At 38.7% G+C, this 19646-nt stretch overlaps 1 protein-coding gene across 3 annotated transcripts in view; it reads left to right on the forward strand.

The window, feature by feature from the left end:
* Positions 1–19646, forward strand: part of AUH (AU RNA binding methylglutaconyl-CoA hydratase) — a 165765-nt gene that overhangs the window by 32040 nt on the left and 114079 nt on the right. The gene's annotated exons all lie outside the window — the stretch shown is intronic.

Below are 19646 nucleotides of genomic sequence, written 5' to 3' on the forward strand. Positions count from 1 at the left end.
CTTTCTTGCTTCAGAGGGGAAGAAGTTCCTGAATTGCCAAAAAGGAGTCCTTTAAAAATATTATTGTTGAATTTTTGCAGTTTTTGGCAGGGGCTGGGTTTGAACCCACCACCTCTGGTATGTGGGGCCAGTGCCCTACTCCTTTGAGCCACAGGTGTTGCCCTTATTCTTGAATTTTAATTAGGATCTTTATTCTAGCTCTTTCTAATTCTTTGCATTTAACACAATTTATAGATAATTTAGTAGAGTTGTTAGGGGATTGTTAAATGTTTCTTGATTACGATGTAATTTTTCAAGAGAGCACTAAAAGAGTGATGCTATAGTGAAAGTTCTTGTTTATCTGGAAAGGTCATCTCATCATGAGTAAAATTGGTGAGAGACCTCACCTTACTTCAGTGAGAAGTGATTTTTCATTTGTGGATATATGAAATAATGGAAGAAGGGGAAGGTAGTCCCATCTTATCTCATTGAGATGCATTTCTATTAAAAGTTTACATTTAGTATATACTAGTTATTATATTTACAAAATAATTATGCTTGAGTCCTCTCTGTGCTAATAATATTAGTAGTGAAAACTCAGTCCAGAAGAAAAGTTTTAAACTTAGCAGTCTGTAGTTACTGGGAATTTAATAAAAGTTAATTCAGTTATGTACATATTGCAAAGAAATGTGACAGCATGATTAGTAACATATTTTAAAGCATAAACGCCAGTTATATCAGGAAAAGAATTACAGGGAAGTAGAGTAAAAATGCCCATTCATGAATGAAAGAAATAATGTAGCATTTTTTATTGTTAAGGATGGGTTGTCTGTTTAGATATGGATGACTTTGCCGACCAAATCACTGTGGTATGTATAATACACCCCTCTAGACTCGTTGAAAATAATATATCAGTTCTATTTTAAAATGGCACTTTTTGCAAGCCCTGCAGTCTTTGAAACAATTTAAAAATTTTTTAGATTCAGTATAAAAATGTTCAAAGGAGGACATAATTTTAAGAGTTATTTTATCAGTAATGGGAATAAAGGTTGAAGACCACTTTAAGCGTTATCTTGTGCGGGAGGGGGTTAACACTCACTGGGGAACCTACTGGAATTTTAGCCGACATTTTGGCTATGACGGAGCTTTGCTGGCGTTTGCTTAGTGGGGACCAAGGAAGCTATAGACATAATGCTGTGCATAGCAAAGAAGGATGCTGCTGCATATAACTTCTCTAAAGTCCACTGAGCTAGCCCATTGCAAATACAAATAGAAAATTAACTAAAAAATAGAAATTAATACATACTAATTCTAAAGAATATTTAAAAGAAGAAATGTATTTAAAATAATAAGCTGAGAAATTTTAGGGGCTAGCCATTATAGTGGGTGATATTTAAATAAAATATATGTCCTTAAAATTGTTAATATATCAACTGCATGTGTTGTCTACTCAATTTATTACATTTCTGACAGCATATTTAGTTGAAGGGTTTGCAGTAGAGTAAATACTGCAAGCAATTCAAGCCATTACAAATATGTGACAGGAGATAGAAAATTCGTTTAAAATGCCTCAGAAATGCGAGCTGCAGCCCTCCCCTGCAGCTAGTGGCCAGACGCATGCCTAGAGAATGATGAGCCCTGCTGTCTCCCCCTACCTCCGCCCCCTTAGTCCACTCAGATGCTGAGCCACCGAGCCCTGCAGGTCATCCCCAGCAGTGACAGTGAATAGAGGATCTGCCAAGCTCAGGCTTCTGCAGTGGTCTACGATGACACCAGTAAGAAATGGGTACCAATCGAGCCTGGCCAGCAGAGATTCAGCCGGATCAACATCTACCACGACACTGCCAGCAACACCTTCGGAGTTGTTGGAGTCAAGCTATAAGATCAGCAGATTGTGATCAATTATTCAGTTGTGAAAGGGCTGAAATACAGTTAGGCAACAGCTTTCTACCAGTGGCATGATGCCTGCCAGGTGTACGGGTTAAACTTTGCAAGTAAGGAAGAAGCAATCATGCTTGGCAGTGCTTTTGGCTCTGAACATCATGAATTCCCAAGAAGGTGGCCCCTCCAGCCAGCATCAGATACAGAATGGCCCCATTCCTTATGAGATGGACATCCAGAGAAGATAGGCGATTGAGCAGCAGCACCAGCATCATTAGGAATCTCTAGAGAACATCAGTCACAGGGCCCATCCTCCCACCTAGGCATCCCTCATCTGCAGCCAGCATGCCCCTCTTATGTAGCTGGCCTCTACTCCCTACCTTCACCCCCTGTCCTACCTCCCCTGCTTTATTGCCAGTCAGAGGAGCCCAGGGGGCCATCCACGATGACAGCTCCATGTCAGGACTGGCTGCTGAAATGCCACCTGGGCAATCCGTGGGGTGGTGGAGGAGGCCTTATGGAGGAAATGAACAAATTGCTGGCCAGAAGAGAAAAGCAGCATCCCAAACAGGCCAGCCTACAAAAAGGAGGATGAAAGACAAATGGAAGATCCTCGCACCCCCATCTCCAGGGACCTGAGCATCCAGTCAACCACCTGACTCCTCAGAGGCCCGCTGGAAGCCCTGTGAGTGGAGGAACTCGGTGGAGAAACCTTTGTCCTGTTACTGGCCAGAACCCTGTCTGTGACAAAGAGCTCTGAAGCTAAGAGCCCCCTTCAGTCGCAGCCCCATTCTAGGAGGAAACCAGCTGGGGATGGGAATGATGTGGCCCTAGATGCCTTTGATTTGGATGGGATGAAACAGGAGATCGTGGAGGAGGTGGTGAGGAGACCTGACAAAGTGAAGGAGGAGATCATTGATGATGTGAGGCAGGAGCTGAGTGGGATCAGCACCATGTGAGGTGGCGGTGCTGAGACAGCAAGTCCATCCAGGAGGACAGCAAGAGGGCTGTCCAGCCCTGGGCCTCCAGCACACACAGAGCTCACACAGGAGCTTGGACATGCTTCATTTAAATCTTAACCTGAGATAAAATAGTAAAACGAGGAAACAAACTTCAGTTTGGAAAGTTTTTAGGTTCTACCTGCCACAGAACACCAGGTCTCCTTGCCTTTTTTGTACTTTATATTTGTTTATTTAAGTATATATTTCTTTTGCTTTATAGAGAAGATGCCTCAAATCATCTGCTTCTTTAGATGGTTTTCAAGTTTTCTCTTAAGTGACACTTTCAGTGCCTCAGCTGGCAATGATGGCCAGGTACAGCGTGGTATCACCACACACGGCAGAGCTGTCTGAGTGCAGTTCCATCCCCAGAAATTACAGTGTTGAAACTGTCCACTCATGGCAATGTCTGTGTCCATAAATGGTTTATGGACCACAAGAAATAAAAGTGACTCAGAAGCAAATATTACATTATCAGAACACATGAAATACAAGGAACACTTGAACTCTTATTTACTTTTGCTGTAGTTTGCAATAATCACACCTTGAATAAACCTCAATGGCGATGACACTGCCCCTGCACAGAGCTCATACTTCCTTAGTAAGACTGGTATTGGGACCCACTCCTCACCATTACACCCCTCTGCACTCACACATGTTTTCCTTCAAAACTTATTCTTTTCTATGTAAGTTACTTATTTTTATTCTTCATTGTTTTTGTGTCTCCCTTGCTTGGAGGGAGTATAGGAGAAGAGCACAGGAGGGATGGTCTTTTGGGGAGTTTGGCCGTAAAAGGAGGAGAGAAATTAGTAGCTGGGGGAGGTAGGGCTTATGGAGTCAGGAATTGGGTTTTACATAAACTTATTTATTGAATTGTAATGTGTGTTCACAAAAATGCACAAATGTGTGTAATTGCTAATTTCTATAAAATGAAATCACCTATACAGCTCCCACATCAATTAAGAAGTGACCATCACCAATATACCACAGTCAACCATCACATACCTTCCTTACCAGAAAGCATGTCCCACCCAAAAGACATTGGCCGGTATTCTGACTTTTCATCACCGAATACTAATATTGCTTTCTCTCAAACTTTGTATAACTGGAATTGTGCAGGCTGTATTATTTTTATTTTTTTTGAGACAGTGTGTTGCCTAGGCTAGAGTGCGATGGCCTCAGCCTACCTCAAACTCGTAGGCTCAAGTGATGCTCCTACCTGAACCTCCCGAGTAGCTGGGATTATAGGCACCCACCACCATACCCAGCTAATTTTTCCATTTTTAGTAGAGATGGCATCTTGCTTGCTCAGACTGGTCTCCAACTCCTGACCTCAAGCTGGATACCAGCCTTGGCCTCTCAGAGTGGTGGGATTACAGGAATGAGACAGTACAAATGTGTTGTTCTTTGTAGGAAAATTTCACAGTTTATCCATTCTTCTGTTTGATGGTTGTTTGGGGGTGTTGTCAGTTTTGGCTGTTAGGAATAATGCTGCAGTGACTACGCTTGTGTGTTTTTTAGTGCACATATTCTGCATTTTTCTTGGGTATGTGTATCTGGAATGGAATTGCTTTCAAAGGGCAACAGTTTTACTCTCAGAACCTTTAGGGTTCCCCTTCTATGCCCTCACCAACACTTCAGCTGTGTTGTGTTTGTCAAACAGGTAGTTTTGCCAGTTGGGGTATTTATCTTTTTCTCACCAATTTGTTGTTCTTTCTATGTGCAGGACACATTTATTCAGATTTCTTCTCCCACTGTTTGACTCGTATGTCAACTCTTTTTTTTTTCCCCGCATGTTAACGCTTAATGATGTCTTTTGATGAATGCAAGTCTTTAATTTTAGTGCAATGCAATGTTTTCTTTTAAAAATCTTTACTGATATGGAAGTCTTAAATATTTTTGGATCAGTTAGAAGTTGATTGTTAATTTTTCCTTTTACATTTAGACCTATATTCTGCCATAATTGTTCTAGTGTGTGTATGACATGAAGTAAGGAGAGTCAAGTATTGTTTTTTGCCGTCTGAATATTCTTTTGTCCCCCGACCCCTCATTTTATTGAAAAGTCCGTCTTTTCATCACTTCTGCAGTGCCACCTTGGCCATAAATCAACTAGGTCTTTTCTGGTTCACGATTCTGTTCCATTAATCTATTTCTGTTTTTTTTTTTTAATCCAGTATCACATTTTCTTAATTACTGCGTCTTTATAATCCATCCTATTTGAATATAAGCCCTTCAAGGTTTTCTTCCTTAAGAGTATCTTGATTGTTACGGTACTTTGCATTTCCGTTTTGTCCATTTCCTAAAAGCACTGGAATTTTGATCAACATTTAATCTATTCGTTTGGAGAGAATTTATATCTTTTAGGGTAGAATCCTCTAACATATGAATAATACATTCTTTCGTTTATTTAGGGCATGTTTATTTCAGTGAGGTGTCATAGTTTTGTGTCAAGGTCTTATACATCTTTTATTACATTTATTCCTGATTTTTGGATGTTAGTGTAAATAGTACCTTTTTAAAATTTCACTCTCAAATCTCTGTATATAGAAATACAGTTGATTTTTAAAATTTTGAACCTATATGCAGTAACCTTGCTAAATTTACTTATTTTCATGGTTTCTAAATAGTTTTGACTATTCTTCATGTACAGTTAAGTAGTCATCTAATAATTACAGTTTTATTTTCTTACCTCCTAATCCTTGTGAGTTTTTTTTTTTAAACATTTCAATAGATTTAAGAGGTATAAGTGGTTTTGTGGATACATGGATGAATTGTACAATGGTGAAACCAAGGCTTTTAGTATACCTGTCACCTGAATAATGTACAGTGTACTCAATAGGTAATTTTGGATCCCTCTGCCCCCTACCACCCTTTCTTCTGAGTCTCTGAAGTACTTTATACCACTTTGTATGGCGAGGCATATTTGTTGTTTAGTTCCCACTTAATAATTGAGTACATGTATTATTTGTTTTTCCATTCCTGAGATACTTTCAGGACTATGGCTCCATTTTTATCCAAGTTGCTGTGAAAGCCACTATTTAATTTTTTTTTTTTTTGTGGCTGAGTAGTATTCCGTGGAATACATATGCACCACATTTTCTTTATCCACTAAATGTGGATGGACATTTAGGTTGATTTCATGTCTTTGCAATTGTGAAATGTGCTGCAGTAAACATTTGAAGGCATATGTGTTTTTGATGTAATGACTTCTGTTTCTTTGAGTAGGTATAGATTAGTAGTGGGATTCTGGATTGAATTGTCTACTTTTAGTTCTTTGAAGAATCTCCATACTGTTTTCTAAGAGGTGGTGCTAATTTGCATTCCTGCGAAGAGTATATAAGCATATCTTTTTTTACTGCATTGAAGCTAACATCTATTGTTTTATTATTTTTTAATAATGGCCACTTTGACAGAGATAGGTGATATCTCATTGTGGTTTTAATTTGCATTTCCCAATAAAAAAATAATTTGCATTTCCCTGATGGCTAGTGATGCTGAGCACTTTTTCATATGTTTGTTGGCCATTTGTATAAGGTCCAGTCATGTCTTTTGCCCACGTTTTAATGTTTTTTTTTTTTTTTCATGCTGACTTGTTTGAGTTTTTTTATAGATTCTGGATATTAATTCCTGGCTAGATGTGTGTTTCTGAAATATTTTTTCCCATTCTGTAGATTGTTTACTCTGTTGATTATTTCTTTCGTTGTGTAGAAGCTTTCTGGTTTAATTCCCATTTATTTCTTTTTGTTGTTGTATTTGCTTTTGTGGTCTTAAAAGAGTTTTCCTAAGTTATATTCTAGAATTTTTATGGTGTCAGGTGTTAGAAATAAGTTTTTAATCCATATTGAGTTATTTTTTGTGTATGGTAAGAGTTAGGGGTGCAGGTTCATTCTTTTGCGTGTGACTCTCCATTTTTCCAAGCAATTTATTGAACAGGGGATCCTTTCACCGTATGTTTTTGTCTGCTTTGTTGCTGATCAGTTGGTTGTAGGTGTATGGTTTTATTTCTGGGTTCTTCATTCTGTTCCACTGATCAGTGAGCTATGCTATTTTGGTTTCTATAACTGTAATGTGATGCCTCCAGATTTGTTTCTTTTTGCTTAGCTTTCCTTTAGCTATTCAGGCTCTTTTGATTTCATGTGAAATCAATCAAAATGTTAAAAACGGGGAGAGTGACGTTGGTGTCTTGTTGGGAATTGTATTGAAAATGTAAATCATTTGGTGTGGATGTTTTAACAGTATTGATTCTCCCAATTCATGCACATGGAATGTTTTTCCATTTATTTATATCATCAGCGATTTCTTTCATCAATGTTATATTGTTCTCCTTGTAGAGATATTTCACTTCCTTGGTTAAGGGTATGCCTAGGTTTTTTATTTATTTATTTATTTATTTTTGTAGCTATTGTAAAGGGTATTGAGTTTTTGATTTGATTCTCAACTTGGCCTCTTATTAGTGTACAGAAATGGACTGATTTGTGTTTATTAATTTTGTGAACTGAGACTTTACTGAATTTATTTATCAATTCTAGGAGTCTTTGGAGGACTTTTTAGGGTTTTCTAGATATAAGGTCTGATGGTTTGACCTCCTTTTCCCATTGGGATGCCCTTTCTTGTTTGATTTCTTTGGCTAGGACTTCTAGTACTATGTTGAAGAGAAGTGGTGAAAGTAGGCATCCTTGTCTTGTTCTCGTTCTTAGGGGGAATGCTTTCAACTTTTTCCTGTAGAGCATGATGTTGGCTGTGTGTTTGTCATAAATGGCTTTTATTATTTTGAGGTATATTTCTTCTCTGCCTAGTTTGTTAAGAGTTTTTAATCATGGAGGATACTGGATTTTATCGAATACATTTTACACATCTTTTGAGATGATATTATGGTTTTTGGTTTTATTTCTGTTTATGTGGTGAATCACATTTATTGATTTGGATGTGTTGACCCATTCTTGTATCTCTATAATGAAACTGACTTGATCATGGCAAACTATTTTTTTTATTATGCCGTTGGGATCAGTTGCTAGGGTTTTGTTGGAGATTTTTGTATCTGTGCTCAGGACAGATAATTGGTCTGTAGTTTTTTGGTTGTGTTCTTTCCTGGCTTTGGTATTACACTGATACTGGCTTCATAGAATGACTTAGGTAGGATTCCGTCCTTCTCCATCTTACAGAATAGTTTCAGCAGGATAGGTTTGAGTTGTTCTTTGTAGGTCTGTGTTGTCTTGGGGCTTTTGTTGCTGCGACATTTTTAATGACAGATTCAATCATGCTACTCATTATTGTTCTGTTAAGGATTTCTATGTCTTCCAGATTCATGCTTGGGAGGTTGTGTGTTTCCAAAAATTCATCCATTTCCTCTTCATTTTCCATGATCAGTCATCATGTTGATTGTTACCTAGTTGCTTTGTGTTCTTCCTTGTGTTGCTGTGAGTTTTTACCTGCAAATATTTTTATATTGGTGAGAGTCAACTGTTCTTTTCAGTGTTTAGAGCATTTTTGAGCATTTCTTGTAGAGTAGGTCTGGTGAAGACAAATTCTCTTAGTGTTTGCTTGTCTGGGAAGTATTTCTTTTTCATTTATGGAACTTAGTTTCTCAAGATATAAAGTCCTTGGTTGACAGATATTTTGTTTAAGAAGACCGAAGATGATAATCTCATCACATTTGGTTAGTACAGTTTCTGCTAAGAAGTTGGCTTTTAATCTGGCAGGTTCTCCTTTTAAGTTACTTGATGGTTTTGTCTTGCAGCTTGTACGATTTTCAACTTCAGTTTGACTTTGGCCAGACTGATGACTGTGTGCCTTGGTGAGATCCTATTTTCAATGAATCTTCCAGGGCTTTGTTGACCTTTTTTATATCTGGATGTCTAATCCTCTAGCAAGACCAGGGAAGTTTTTCTCCATATGTCCTCAAATAGAATTTTCATAAGTTTTGCCTTTTCTTCTCTGTCAGGGATACCTATGATTCTTATACATAGGTGTTCTACATAATCCTATATTTCTTGGAGACTGTGTTCATTTCTCTTGTTAATTTTTTTCTTTTTTTGCCTGACTGGGTTAATTCAGAAGGCCCTATCTGGAAGCTCCATGATTCTTTTTTTTGCTTGGTTTAGTTTGTAAAGCTTCCCACTGTAATTTTTTTTTTCCAAGCTTTTTTTTTTTTTTTTTTTGCTTGGTTTAGTCTGTAAAGCTTTCCACTATATTTTGAAATTCTCTAAATGACTCTTTCATTTCTAGAAGTTTTGTTGTTGTTATTATTTTTTTAAAAGATCTGTTTCTTTGGGAATTTTTTCATTCATGTCCAGAATGACTTTTTGGTTTCTTTGTGTTGGTTTTCAACTTTCTCATAGATCTCGTTGAATTTACTTGCAATCCATAGTTTGAATTCCTTATCCCACATTTCAGTCATTTCCTGTTGGTTGGTGACCATTGCTGGAAAGCTAGTGTGATCCTTTGGGGTTGTTGAAGCAGCCTGCTTTTTCACAGTTCCAGAGTTCTCATGCTGGTTCCTTCTTATCTGAAATTCTTCCTTCTACTCAAAACAGATAGTTTTGCAGTTCATTTGTCCTCCTCTGGTGGGAACTCTGCTGCTTAGTGTCAATAGGGAGAGGCACACTGCCTTTTGGCTTATGCAGGTAGGTACCCACTGTGGTGTTGCTGGTGTGGTGTTGGGTTGGTTGACCCTCAGACCCCTAAGAGAGTGTTCAGGTGCCAGTGATAGTAGAATAGGTTAGGTTAGTTCCCAGGCCCCTGGATGATGTATTTGAATTTTGAGGGGACCAGGTTGTCAACCTTGCCCTCAAGCCTCCCTTTATTCAGGTGCTGGCTGAGATAGTCAGGGATGGAGTGATCTCCAGAAAAATGCTCAAGTAGGAAAGGGGAGATGGACTGTGAGCCCTGCAGTAGATGAGGTGCATCCCTTTTGGCAAGATGAGCAGAGACCGGCAACTGTGGGTTATGCATCCTGTTCACACCTCCCACTCTTGGCAGCAATAGCAGTCCGTCCTTTTGGGGGGAAGGGGCACAAAAGTGCCCAGATTTCCACTTCCCACTCCAACTCAGCTTCAGCAGAAGTAGAGGCAGCTTAACCCACTGTGTGCAGCCTCTGGCTGTGGCCTGTGGCTGAAATGCTTAGGTGGTGAAGGTGTAGTTGTACAGGGAATTACCTCCAGGGAGGGTAGGCTCCTCCCTGAAGGGATTGACATTTAGGGATAGGAGAGGATGGTAGGCTCACCCTCCCTCAAGGGAAGTGCTACCTATTTTCCTTGGGAGATCCCAAAAGCTCTTCCTGTAGCTTCTTAGAGGGAAAAAGATTATGAGCCCCAAGCCCTGTGGACTCCTTGGTGTGATAAGCACTCTGTCAGAGGTGGGGGCAGCTGTCCCCAAGTGTACTGGGTTATTTATTCCCTGTGGAGCCTTTGCCAGTCATGAGCAGAAAGAGCCATGGCTGCCTTGGCAGTAGTGGGCAGCAGAGGGGAGGAGTTGGAGGAGAAGGCTCTAAGCGGTTATGAGTTGGGGCCCTAGTCCCCTTTGTCCTAAGTGCTTCTTTGGCATGCTATACTATTCTCTCAGTTGGAATCAGCTCCCTAAATGCCCAAACTCTGTGAGACCCACAGTTTCCCTGGGACCTAGTAGTTCCTCAAGGCTGCTATGATCTGTGTAGGTGCTGGAGAGTACTGGTTGTGGATCTAGTGATAGAATTCTAGGATCTCAGATTCCTGGGTTGGGATGGCTGCAAAAACACTGCCTCTTTGTGAAGGGAAGGAAATGAGCTGCACCCCAAATGAGCTGTACCCTTTGTTCAGAACCTAGGTGTAATGAGCAGAGTACTGTTGGGGCATACCCCAACTGTATGCCTAGAACTGGCCATGTCACAGCTTACCTGTGCCCCAAGGTTGTGCTTCGGAGCAGAGGTAGCTATGTCTGCAACATTCAGTGGTTAGAGGAAGGGAAGGGCCCTGTCTCCATGTCCTATCCTGGGCTCCCCAGATTTAAACTCCCAAAATGGTGCCTTGGGCCTATGACCAGGGAGGGTGGGGCCTCTTCTAGACAAACTGCATATGTAAGATGCTTTCTGCTCACAACCTGGTACCACAGCAACCCATAGCAGAATGGTGGGCATTGTCCTAGGTATTTGTAGGAGAGCTTGGGCTCCCTGTCCCTCCTCAGTTGGGGAAGGCTCTGTCAGCCTGGCTTCAGAAAAGAGATGCATTTGTCCCATGACTAGAGAGAGCAGAACACTTCTCAGGATGGCAAGAAACTAGGGAGTACACTTTGCTGGAGGTTCAGTCCATAGTAGCTGGCTGCAGGTTGTGGGCACCATCCCAGATGTGTGCTGGAAAGCCTGTTTTCTCTGTCCTTCCCCAGTCAGGTGGAGGCTACAGTTGTGTCAGGCTGAGGGGAAGGCACAGCCCATGATCAGACTCGCCATGATGTATTGAACCTTTGTTAGTAAGGGCTGGGGTCTTACCCAGGCCATTGGTGTGGGTGAGAGACTGGAAAATACTGTGTGCTCATGTTTTAGTGAGTAGCCCACATCAGGGCGATGGGGAACTTACCAAGGTTACTCTGGAGTGCCTGTGCTCCTCTGTCTCTCCTTAGAGCTGTCTGGTGTCCACTGGTATGCCTGCATTATCTAGGCTCTCTGAGTGGTGCCAACTCCAGCTGCTCTAGGCTTGCCTCTGGGATTCGCTGTAAGTTCCCTTTCTGGAATAGCATCTCTGTGGGATCTCCATGCAGCTCTCTAGTTAGGTCTGAGACCTGCTTGGGTGGCAGGGTGTGTGCAGGAAGTGTGTTTCTCTTGTAGCCATGAGTGGAGACTTGGGGGCTTCTCTCTTCCTGTTGTCCTATGTCCAGCTTCTCCTGTTGTCCTATGTCCAGCTTCTCCTGGTTGGGCAAGTTGCCGTAAGTCCTCTCCTTACTCGCTTTTGGTGTTTCCTCTTGCTGTCCTCTTGAGTCCTACCATTCCCTGCCATTCTTTCCTAAGTGATCTGTTTGAAATGTGAGAAGCTGCTTACTATTCTGGTTCTTCTCTGAGGAGGAGGCTGTACTACCTGTGTTTAGGTGGCCATTTTGAGCATATCTTTCTCTTGTAAGTTTTAAATTGGTCTTATCACACTCTCTAGTACCTCTGTTATAATGTATAAAACTGATAGGGAACATCTTTGCTCTTTCTTAATCTCTGGGTGGAAGCTGTCAGTAATTGACCATGAAAGATTATGTTAGGTATAAGTATTTTACATTAACGTTTTATTGGATTTGAAAGATTTCCTTTTCTTCCTGGTTTGCAAAGGGAATTTAATCAAGAATGATGTTGGTTGCATGTCTATTAAGTCTATCAAGAGTAGAGTATTAATGTCTTTACACAACAATAAATTGAGGTGAAGGCTGTGTTAACCAGTATTTTTTTAAATGTGTTTATTAGGTTTCTATTTTTTGCCTTCACAAAATTAAAAAGGCCTAAGATTTAATAACAATAACAATGTTTAAGATAAGGACTAGAAACAAAAACCTCATAAAGAACAAATGAAGATAAATACATTCAGAAAAGAAATCAGACAATTGCTGCATCAAAATATTAAGCAATAATATGCAAATAAAGTAACATTCACATTGTCAAATAAGACTATGTCTATTATAGAATGCTTTAACTCTGAGGTTCAATATGGAGTCATCAGTTAACTACTTCTTATTTTTTTCCAAAGTCTCAAAAAATAGACAACTAATATTTATAAATAAAAGTAAAAGATAATTTCAAAAAATAGATCATGCCAAATCTTATAGACAGTAGAAAAAGAAGAAATACTTCAAAGTCATTCTACTTTATCTAGATATACCTGATATTAAAATTGGAGAAAATATATTATTGTACAGAGGAAATTACATATTTCACTTATAAATGAGGATGCTATGTTAACCAGTTTGATGTAAGCATTCCAGACTATATATAAAATGAGCACATTGTACCCCCTAAATGCATGATTTAATAAAAAAGAATGGTGTTGATTTTAGATAACGACACCAAATCACAGGTGATATGAGAAAAAGTTGATAAATGTAATGAAAATTAAAACTGTGCTTCAAAAACCAGCAAGAAAATAAAAGGACAAGTTACAGACTGGGAGAAAATATTTGTAAATCATATATTTTAAAATGTACTTGTTATAACTCTTAGAACTTAATAAGGAGTAAATGAATTACCCAGTTAAAAAAAAATGAGAAGGTATGAGTAGCCATTCACTAGAGCAGCTATATGAATAGCCAGTAAGCACATAAAAAGATGCTTAACCTCATTAGTCATTAGGGAAGTGGAAATTAAACCATTATAGATACCACTTCACCCCTCCTAAAATGACTAATCAAAAAGTCAGTTGTTAGTGTTTTTGTAGGAAAACAGATCCTCATGCATTGCCAATAGTAATGTACACTGCAGCAGCCAACCTAGGAAAACAGTTTGGCAAGTTTCCCCCACCAAGTTAAACAAAATTACAATATGACCTAGAAATTCCACTTCTATTATCTACCCCAAACATATGAAGACATTTCTTTACACAGGGACATGTAAGAAAGTGTTTGTAAAATCATTATTTATAGTAGCCAAAAAGTGAAAATAATCCAGAGGTCTGTTATCTGATGAATAAATAAGCAAAATGTTTGTTATGGTCATATGGTGGAACACTCTATGGTAGTAAAAAGAAAAAATTAATTTACTCTTAAATTAACAGCTTCTTTGGAAAGAAGTATAGAGAATCTTCAGATAACTCAAAGTAGACCTTCCATTTGATCTCTCAATCCCAGAAGAAAAGGAATCATTTTGTCATAAAGACCTTTGTACTAGATTGTTTATTACAGTTCAGTTTACAAGTGCTAAGATGTGGAATCAACCTAAGTGCCCATCAGTCCATAAATGGATTAATAAACTATGGTATATGTATACCGTGGAATACTATTCAGCCATAAAAAGATGGAGACTTTACATCTTTTGTATTAATCTAGATGAAAGTTGGAGAAGTGTCTTAAAGTATCACAAGAATGGAAAAGCAAGAATCCAGTGTACTCAATACTAACATGAAACCAACAAACATTCACCCACACAAGAGAAAAAACTCAATGTAATTCAAGGGTGGAATGGGGGATGGGATTGGTGTGCTCTCACCTAATGGGCACAATGTAAGGATTTACGGCAAACCTCCTGGGTGACGGGCACAACTACAACAGGCACCTTACCTAACAAATGCAAACATTGTAACTTAATCATCTATACCCTCATAATAATATGAAATAAAAAAGAAAAAATTAGAGATTTCATGCTTATTACATGGATAAACCTAAAAAATATGCTATGTGAAAGAAAGCAGGCAAATCATGCCACATTATTATATGAATTTATTTATGTGAAATATTTAGGAAAGGTGAATTTATAGGAAAATATATTAGTGTTTGAATGGTACTGGGCTGGGAATAGGCATGAGAGAGCCTTTTTGTGATAATGGAAATGCTCTAAAATTAGATTACGGTGATAGTTTTGTGCTTCTCTAAATTTACTAAAAATCATTGAATTACATACCTAAAGTATGTAATTCTAAAGTGGCTAAATTACTTCTCAGTGAAGATGTTAAAGGATGAGTATTGAATTTTGTCAACTACTTTTTCTACAACTAATGAAAATTAATGCTTTTCATCTTTATTCCATTAATTCGATAAATTAACACATTTAAATATTAAACCAATGTAGAATCCTGAACTAAATGTAACTTAGTCTTTATGTATTCTATTTTATTTATATTACTTGTAGGTATGATTTACTAATATTTAGGAATTTTGAGACTATGTTTTTAAGAAAAGTTGGCTTGCCATGTTTTTCCTTACGATGTTTTTAGCAAGTATTTGTTTTGCTGCTCTCCATGTAAGTGTTTATAAAATTGATGTTAATTTTTTTTCATTTTTTGTTTATGTTGAAGGTTCTTGCTAGAGCCATATGGACGTGCAATTTTTGTGTGTGGGGAAGTTTTTAATTACATATTCAGTTTCTTTAATGTATATTTTCAGATTTTCCATTCATCAGGTTTGTTAAGTTGTGGTTTTTTAAAGGAATTTTTTCATTTCATACAACTTTTCAAATTTATTGGGCCAGAGTTGTTAATAGCATTGTTTGAATGTCTGTGAAGTGTATAGTACTGCCCACCATTTCATTCTTAGGGTTACAGGAGTGCCTACTATTTTGTGCCATTGGTCGTGCTAAAGGTCTGCTATTTATTTTTACTTTATTCAGAGAACCAGCTCTTTTGGTTTTGAACTCTTGTACATTTCTTTCCCATTTCATTAATTTTAGCTCCAATTTTTATTATTTCTTTTCTTCTGCTTTGGCATTAACTTTTCCTTGTTTTTTGTATCTTGATAGGGAGGGATACTGACAAGGATATTTACCTACTTGCTTCGTCAGAGGAATCTGTTAAAAATCCACTGTGCTTGTCAGTTTTTCTTTAAGGGTCTGTTAGTTTTTGCTTTATGTATTTTGGAGCTATCTTCTCATCTGTGATGCCAATGTAACGTTCTTGTGACTTTTTTTTTTTTTTGGAGACAGTCTCACTTTGTCACTCTCTGTAGAGTACTATGGCATCACAGCTCATAGCAAACTCAAAACATTTGAGCTCAAGCGATCATCTTGCCTCAGTCTCCCGAGTAGCTGGGACTACAGGCGCCTCCCACAGTGCCCGGCTGTTTTTTTTAGAGATGGGGTCTTGCTCTGGTTCAGGCTGGTCTTGAACTCCTGTCAGGTTTAATCAATCCACCCATCTCAGCCTCTCAGAGTGTATCCTAGCACTATGCTAGGACATGGTCCTAGGCCACCGTGTCCGGCCTCTTGTGACTTTCAGAAGATTATTTTATTACTATACATTGACCCTCTAACTTCAGTAATGTTTCTTTCCTTAGCTGTCCTTTGTCACATATTAAGATAATTTTACAAGCTTTTTCTAGGCTGGTGTTAGCATGTTTTATACTCTCTTACTTTAGCCATTCTTTGCCCAAAGTGCAACTTTTATAAGCAGTATTAACATAAGATTTGAAAATCTACTCTCATTATCTTCCTAAAGAAATCCTTTCAGTGTTTCTTTTGGTGTGGCCCTGCTGGTGACAGATTGCATGTGTGTGTTGTATGTGTGTGTGTATGTGTGTATGGTGTGTTGTTTGTTTGCATGTATGTGTGTATGTGTAAGTCTTTGCTTCCTCATCACTCTTGAAGGGAGTGTCTGCTTAGTGGAGAGGTCTAGATTGCCAGTTACTGCCATCCATTTTCTATTAAGAAGTCAGCTGTCAGTCTTAGTGTTTCTTTTTTTAGATATTTAGGTGCCTTTTTTCTTTAGCAGCTTCTAAGATTTTGTTTTTGTCTTTGTTTTTTTAGCCATTGGTCTTGTTATGGTTTTCTTTGTATTATCCTGTTTTGTATTTAACCTTCAGGGGTCTCAGTTGAAAGGTTGGGGTATTTATAGGTCTTCTTTCTTGGCAAGCTCTGAGCTCCAATTTTTTTATCCCATTTCTATGAGGTTGTTGAGAAACTTACATTTGCCTCTTAAATTTGCATGTCTTTCAGATGGGCTTTTCTCTCTGTAGTATCCTTTTCTCCAGGATCCTGGGCTGTAAGTTCTGGCTGAGTCATTACTCATTGCTAGGGTGCATCTCCCCAGCTCCAGAAGACTACATCAACTTCTGTGCTGCTGCTTCCTGCCAAGGGCTTTCAGTCTTTCCCCACCCACGATTATGACTCATGTGTCTTTTCCTTTGAGAGGGGAAAGCAGGGGCTTCCTGTAGTTTCCCTTCTCCCTGGCTTTCTAGACGCCTCTTACATTCTGGCTGCCTTAGTTCTCATGGAAGAATAGGTCTGATAATAACCTTTTCAGTCATACCTGTAGCTGGCATTGTAAGTTTAAGTGCGGTCTTCTTTTTTAGATGGCAGTATCACAGCATTATTTTGTGCTGATGAGAACGAGTCTCTAAAGAGGGATAGATAATCTTTATGCCAGCCAGGTAGTGTATAGATGCCGAATCAATGTCCATGAGGAATGAGACGGGGGTTTGAACCATTACCTAAGGGACAGGTTGGCTTCCTTCGCAAGTTAGTCCATTCCTAGTAAAAGGAGACAAGGCAGAGTATATGGGTTCAATTCCTTGCAGGTGGATAGCTTCCATGGTGGGTGCTGGTGGAATTTCTTTTCTGGTTTCCTAGTAAGTTGATGTTAGGATTGGTAGGAATTTTGAGATTTGTGGAGAGAGAGAAGTTGTCAAATGGCCTGTAGATGTATAGGATAGCAAATAAGATGAGCAGTGAGCAGTCATGAGCACAAAAGATCTTGATTAAAAAGTAGTAGAACTGAGAAATACTAGGCCTCAAAGAAGATTTTGGAGACTGCCAAATGATCTCAGAAATAATAGAGGTGAAACTATTTTGGGTGTTTGATATTTCAGGATGTATTTCCAAAGTAAAAGCAAAATGAATATTAACAATTTTTTTTTTAAGTAGTCCTAAGTTTCCAAGTGTTTAACATTCCATGGAGGTGCATAATTATTTCTAAAATAAACCTTGGATCTAGAATAGTGGTTCAGGAACTGTATTAAGGGGTTGTGGCATTAGAAAGATTGAGAACCACTGATCTAGAAGAAGTCTCAACACTTCTGTTGTGTGGATAAGGCCCCATTGAATAACGCAGCCAGTAGTCCAGACCTCTCCCCAAGGACTGGTGTAAGCCAGCCAGCTACAGGTGTCAGGAGTAAGCCTTGATAGCTTCTGGCTCCTGGCATGGCTCTTACGGCTGTCCCATCTCATCAGTCCCAGGGTGTGGTTTTCACAGCATGCTATGAAGCTGAAGTCAGAACTGGTGGTGTGTTAGACCACATATAGCTGGATGGTGTGACCCACCAGGAGTCAGTGAGATGCTAGATCAGCTGCAGGGCCTCCCTAAGGACTGCCGGAGCCTGTGGCTACTTGTTTCTTTGCATCCCCTCTGCCCTTGGGTACTCTTAGTAGCCAATGTATGTGTAATGTGTAGTAAGCCACACTTTATATTCTCAATTTATAATTATGTTCTTAATTTTAAATGACACTGGGTTAAATTATTTATAGGCAGTCTCCAGGTTATGACCTGAGATAGGTTCTGTAATTTTGTTTTTAAGTTGAATTTGCATATAAGTTTGAGGAGATACATCTGTTACTTGTAGTAGCCTTTGTCAGTGCAAGTTGTACGTCAGTCCGATGTTTGTAACTTGGGGACAGGGTGCATTTTTTTTTTTTTAGCAAATATTTTTTTTTGATTCTGCTAACATTTGCCTTCATTAAATTTTAATTCTTAATGGAAAATTAATCATGAAGACATATATCAGGTATCCAAAAACATATAATGACTACTAACATGTTGAGTACCCATCACTCAGCGTGACACAATGTTACAAATAATTGAAGTCCTTTGTGTACCTAGTGCCGGTCACAATCCATGTCCATCACTACCATCTGAATTTAGTGTTTATTATTTCTATGCATGGTTTCTATTTCTAAATAACATTCTTGCAGTAACCCCTGGGTGTCTTTCTATAATTACATTTTGTTTGTCATTATGTTAGATTTATCTGTATTTATGCTGTGATTCTTTCACGCCTGTCCCTTCTTTAAAATTAATTTCAGTTTGTGAGAGATCCTTTCATTTCCATGCTATATGTGTAACACTGTTGTTTAAATATGTCCTAATTTTACTCTTCTGCTGGATATTTAGATTATTTCCAAATTTGCTGTTCTGTATATGCTACATTGAATGTCTCTGTACGTAGTTTCTTGGGTGTGTGAAAGATGTTCTGGAATGTATGTACCTAAGAACTGGTGGGGTATAGGATATGTGCTTTGCCCACTCTTCTGACTCCTGGAAAAGTGTGTGATCAGAATGTCTCAGCCCCAGCCTATACTTCATATTATGTATTGTCATAATTAATTTATAGCAGACTAGTAACAGAGTAAATAACTGAGAATGTGCATTCTATACTATAAATTTATTTTGTTGTTTATTTAAGTGGAGACCAATTTGTTTTCAGATCTTTAATTTTATTAAAACAAATGTCTTTGGCTCAGCACCTGTAGCTCAGTAAGTATTGGGCGCCAGCCACATACACCAAAGCTGGTGGGTTCGAGCCTGGCCTGGGCCTGCTAAACAACAATGACAACTGCAACCAAAAAGCTGGGCATTGTGGCGGGTGCCTGTAGTCTCAGCTACTTGGGAGACTGAGGCAAGAGAATCACTTAAGCCCAGGAGTTTGAGGTTGCTGTGAGCTGTGATGCCCCAGCACTCTACCAAGGGTAACATAGTGAGACTCTGTCTCAAAGGAAAAAAATGTCTTTGTTGAGCTCTAAGTTAATGAACTCTTAAGGAATTACAAATGTTGGTTTTTCTCTGTTTTGATGTTATGTTTCTGTGATAAAGCCATAATTACGAGATTGTCAGATTGTTCAGACTTTAAGGTAGTGATCCTCAAATGTGGTTGGCAGTCATGGGGTGGAGGGACCACTATATCAGAATGATTTTCATAGCACTAAGCATGATTTGCTCCTTTGACTGGATTGGCATTTGTGCTTACGTACTGCAAAAGGTTTGGTGGGGAAAACTGCTAGGGTCTTTGCGGGAACCAAGGTAGTGGCACCAATTTTAGTTGTATATGCTGACATTAATGGGTTTATTTGTATTTTAAAATGAACAAATTAACATTAAAAAATTGATGTTTCCGGTAGAGTATCAGTAGATACAATGAAAACATAAGAGTGTG

The sequence above is a fragment of the Otolemur garnettii genome, unplaced genomic scaffold, assembly GCF_000181295.1.
Source record: "Otolemur garnettii isolate 467f Iridium unplaced genomic scaffold, OtoGar3 scaffold00088, whole genome shotgun sequence".
NCBI classification, from domain to species: domain Eukaryota; kingdom Metazoa; phylum Chordata; class Mammalia; order Primates; family Galagidae; genus Otolemur; species Otolemur garnettii.